Here is a 5608-nt window from a genome sequence, read left to right as displayed (position 1 = left end):
GAGCGGAGCCTCGAAGACGGCTGCTCGAACGCAACCTTCGCCCCCGGCGGGACCACGGTCGGCGAAACACGCGTTCAACAATAAGAAGCATCCAGTGAAGACGAGGAACGGTGGAAAACGAAGGAGAAAGTAACGCAGAAAGAAAGAGCAAGGCAACGCTCGGTTGTATACGGTATAATTACAGAGGGCAGAGCAGTGGCTAGACCCACTGCAGCAACTTATCGTTGCCCAAGGCGCCAGCATACTCGAAATCGGCGGGACTCGATCCTGTTGCGACTTGGTCCTAATTCGTATTCGTGCCCCGGGTGTAGCAGATAGTATACGTCTCGAAAAACGGCGGAAGGACTGGCAGGAATCTCCTATGCTACGCCCTTCCACCCTATCTGCGGTTTTCTTCTTATCTCGCTTTTGCAATGCAAATCTCGATGGTTAACGGAGTAATCCATATGTTCTATGATTCTAACTAAATTCCCGGCAAACGGCACTCGGGATCTCGATGTCTGTGAAAAATGCAAAATGCGAATACTCGCGGTTCGATCGTAGTGCCGATAGCTCGGATTCTCTGCTGCGATGCGAATGGAATCTGTAAGTTCTAGCTTCCTCTCTTACGTTTGCGAGCTTGGACTCGCTCCTCGTCGTTTTTCTTACGCGGTGCGTATGATATGTGTGGCAACTTTATTTTTACTCTTAACACGAGAGGAGTAGCGACCTCGAATCCTCTAATTTCGGTTAGCCGCAACCACCGATAATTAACGACTATAATCAGGGGGCCAGACCACGTGACGCAACGTAACGAAACGTAACACGGCGCTCCGAAAACCCCCTACGGGTGAGGCGTGTGCATTAAGATGAATGTACACCTACCCAATTGCATCCGTGTGCATATGCGTTGAACGTATCAACGTGGGCGACGGGGAGAGAAAAGTGTTCGGGCTTATCAGATGTCGCTAATTAGTTTATGATGAGTGAAATAAAAAAAAAAAAGAATATGCTACAGTGTTTAAACTATCCGGGTGTCATTCACCGGATCGGCTAACGGCTCATGGTAAATTACAGGTGCATTAGAGTGTATTAGAGTTATTAACTAATTTCAGAGAAAAATGCTGCCGGTGGTGCTAACGAAGATAAACAGCGAGCTCTAATTAGAAATTTGGAACAGATCCATGTGAACGCTGCCGTTATTTTACCGTGCGCATGAAGAATCGCTTTTACAGCGGTGAGTTAGTGCAGTCTAAATATTTTGTTCTGATAATTACATGGTGCACGGTTGCGCCATAAATGGAAGACGACAACCTTGTACCAGCCTGCGTGAGAGACTTCGAAGCGCGATTACGTTTCGCGGTCTCGGCTTGCGTGCAGTTTCTTTTTTTCTTGCACAACAACACGGAAAGGAAAGAGTTCTCTGAATGCGACAGAATAATGCAACCGTTCTGTGTAACGCTAAGTACGAAGATTCGAGGGAAATTTAATAGAACGTATTACCATTTAAATGGAAAGACCCGGCACCGGTGCCTTATCTGGAATTAAGACCGGTATCTTATCTCGTTCTACACGCGTGTACTTTTATTTCACGTGCAAGGTGCATTTTATTCGCGCGTGCAGTGTATCAGGGGTGGTTTTATTAGAACGAAATTCCAAAATCTTTTCCGGTTTTCGGAACGTATAGGGTCCGAGTAGGAGGTACGTACTCGTCGGTACAGTACGCACCTCGTGAGCAAAGATTATCCACTTTTGCGGTAATTTGTGGCTGCCGGTGCGCATGCTGTATCGCGCAAGATGGCCGCCAACTCGCGATCGCTGATTGGCGATGGCGGGGCGGGTTATTTGAGCGGCGGTTGGTGGTTCCAGCACAGCCTGGTGCGAGTAATTTTGATCGTGATTATACTAATTTCATAGTATGCCCCTTCTCGGTGGCTTAAGCATTGGGTGAGTTCACACGAGCAGCAGTACAGGGCAAGAGTACCCGTGCTAGTGAAATCGAACATCATTTGTAAGATTCCTTTCGACCTGTGTCAAAGTGATTTTGTGTTTTGAAACCTACGTCATCGTATCGAACACGGAAGAAAATTTTCACGAAGGTAAGTATATCGTATACATGTATATATTTCTATGATAGATCGACAATGGTCCTTTTTTAGTTGTAACGATTCAACGTGCACGCGATAACGATGTCACGATGCATAAATCACGATTATTTCCATAAGCTTACATACGTACATCGCATTGCTTCGTTCCATGTCGTTACCGTACGTTAAACGTTTGCACGTAACATTCGACGCGTACGATGACACGTCACACACGCTGGCCACAGCACGAATGTGCCGTATTTGAAATCTTCCACGATGCATTTTTGCGGGCCAAAGGGCGAAAAGAACGAGCTGAGCGTGTGAAGCCGCCTCGGCTATTGTTATTAACGTCAGCTATATTGAACCATAATTGTCCCGTGTTGTTAGTGCGGCGTATTCACGGGCAAAAGGCCCCCGTTTTACTTTCCTCTTTTCCCGCCCCTCTTCTTCCCTTTCTGTCTCTAACATTTCCTATCCTCGTCTCCTTCTCTGTTGCTTCTTCCACTTGTCTCTTTCGTTCTTGTGCCCTCATTGCCTCTCTCCCCCCCGTGGGCAGCGAGCGGAGCATCGCCGCCACGGCGGTGGGGGCTAAATTACCACAATTTTGTACTTTTTATACCGCGAGGGAAAAAAAGAGGATAATTTTTGGTGGAAACGCAACAATTTTATCGGCCGTTGTTATGTGAGATCAGTTGGTGTCTACTGCCGCTGCGCGTTACACCTGCCTGCCTTGTGTGCTCCGCTCTGGACTGTGGATCAACGAGTTCTCTTCCCTTTGTCACCATATTTCCCGATAAATTCGCGCTGCCTCGTTCCCGAGGGTAACGCGTTAGTGTCCTCCTTCGGGCCTGTCAAGATTCATTTATATATGGCCGCCATTTTGGTGGCCTTCGCCAAGCTTTTATCCCAGTCCACATTTCCGAGTTCGATATTTCTTCGCTTTTTATTCCCCGCTTATGCAAATGAAAGTGACAGTTAACGATGACAGTGCATACGTTCGAGTGCAGCTTTTAGTGTCTACTTGAAAAATTGCGTGCCTTTATCGCTCGCACGCTGATTTTTTCGTATCAGTGATACACCGTATATTAATATATATATATATATATTGTGAATGTGAATGGCCGCCATTTTGGTGCACACGATTCTTTCCCCTGGTAATCTCTGGCAATAGTGATATTACAAGTGAGAAGACGTTTGTGCGAAATTGAAGGATTCGGTGAAAAAGATGATGTCATCGAGACACCGGATTTTCCGTCATTAGTAGGATGATTTTCTCGAACAAAAAGCGATAGAATCGATAGAACATCGCGGAATATTTGGCTTATGAATCACGCGAGTGTCGAGGAATCGCGACGGACAAACCTTCGATTTCTCTGCCGAGTTTAATCTCGGTAATCTGACTCGTGAAACGAAATTTTTGTTCGCACGGTATCGTTAGCGAATGTTGCAGAATAATTAATGACGTTGCGCGATAGCTGGACGGTGATAAAAAATTAACATGCGCAATTTATTTTCTAACCGCTAACTGCTACAGAAAAAGTGTTCTTCGTTTTGTTTTATCCCGCAGATAAATTCTTCTACTCCTCCAACATGCCGCTGGCACAGGCATCACTGTCACGGGAGATTTATACTCCTTGAAAACTACATGCTTGCACGGGCATACAATGCTGCTCACTTTGTGCATAAAATACTTGTTTCTCTATTTATCTAATTGTCGCTTTGCTTTCTTCCTAGGAGAACCATCTCCTCGGCTACTCTGCGCGCTCAGAAATCGCGCGTCTGAACGAGCAAGCTAATTTCCCCAAATTTTCTCGAAATCTTTGTCCGTGTTCACTTTTTGACAGAAAATTCGTCGAGTTACGACTTCGTATTCGCGATTATCGCGATCTAATAACCGTTTCGTTGTATAAAATCCGTCGACTCGAAACGTGGAACGGGAATTTTGCTCTCTTGCGGTTCTTCGTCCGGATCGTGGAATTGGTGAAGCCGTCGGATCCTTATTGATGCCGAGGATATCTATCGCTCCCGGGCTTGCTGGACCAACGTTGAAAAAGGGGGAGAAAGAGGCAATAAAACTGCAAGGGCGAAAAGGACGGAGGTAAATAACGGTGGAGAAGGCGTGGTTGGCGCGATGCGGCGCCCTCAAAGCACGATCGCCCCTCGAGGGTACACCTTTTAAGAGTTCGAGGTACGAGGACCGTCGAAACTGGGAGCCCTGGAGATAAGATCCTCCTAGTTATCGAACGGACTCCCGTTCACGATCGATGTACCACAACCCATCCACGGCTTTTGATATTCCCGCAGGCGAATCGATCCTTCCACCTTTCGATTTGTGTCTTAGAAATTTGGCCTTGATCATCCACAAGGACGCGCCTTCCTAAAACTGCTTAGTGTGCGTCGGTAGCCTTTTCTGCGAACCGCCTTCCACCTCGCCATCGCGAAATATTCGCGATTGCACGGGGTTCTTGTACTTGTCCGACGGCTAGAGCCCATCGCCGAGCTTCATCGTACCCTCGTTTCGAAACTAATTCAAGAGCGAAGAAACGAGCCCGGTAAATTATTCAGCAGCCAGGACCAGCAGGACACCTTGATGTTCCGCTTCCAGGAAATCAGAAAGAACGTTGGGTAATTCGTGAGGAAGCATTCGTATAAATGGGCACCTTCGAATTAGACCAGCCGCAACGGGCACTAACGACGATACGATGACCCCCATGCTGTGGAAACAAAGACCGAGATGTAAGAATGAAAGAACATACATCGTTTAAGACGATGGTAATTACAGACTCTGTTCTATCTTGTGGCACAGCCGCGGCAGATGTGGATAATGATAGCCTAAATGTACCGATGTGTCCCGTTTCAAGGAAGACGCATCCGGCCTTTTAGGATTCTGACCTCGTTGATCAGAATTTCGATTCGATCGGTCTACTGATAGACCAGTAACAGGATTGAGTCTGATCCTATGCCGTAAGAACGCAGAAAATCCGCAGGATTGGGATGCCGATTCGTTGAACGGAGTTTCCCTATATCGCAAACTAGATATTTCGTTTATATTCAGGTTTGCTAAATGTTTCCGCATCTCGTAACGAAGTTAAAGCCAAGGATGTTTCTTCGCGACCTGCTTACGACCAATTCCTGTCCATGAGGACGAAGATTCGTTGTCCGACTTGGACTCGGCCCGCCCTGCGACCCCTGAAGCCTCTAATTACCAAAAATTTTACGAGCCGCGCGTCTACTTCTGTCACTTGTTTGCTCAGCGCACCGGAAGTCTCGGCTAATTGATTATCTGCTAATTTGTAAAGTTGCCTGTTGGGCTGATGCCTTCGAGTACTTTCGCGACGGCTTCTGATACCGCGTTCCCTCTTGTACTCTGATAGACATCGATGCAACATCATGCTTCTTACTCATATTCGAAGCTGGCGATTCCTCGGTTCGAAAGTTCAGTCGATTTCGTTCCTTTTTTCTGTGTCTGACATTTCACGCTATTTCTACTCTTGCGCCACGGGCATCGGAGTTGAAACGACTAATCAAATCTGCAGGTGGCG

Source organism: Eufriesea mexicana, unplaced genomic scaffold (genome assembly GCF_001483705.2).
Source record: "Eufriesea mexicana isolate 0111107269 unplaced genomic scaffold, ASM148370v2 scaffold124, whole genome shotgun sequence".
NCBI lineage: Eukaryota > Metazoa > Arthropoda > Insecta > Hymenoptera > Apidae > Eufriesea > Eufriesea mexicana.
Note: the sequence above shows the minus strand (reverse complement) of the source record.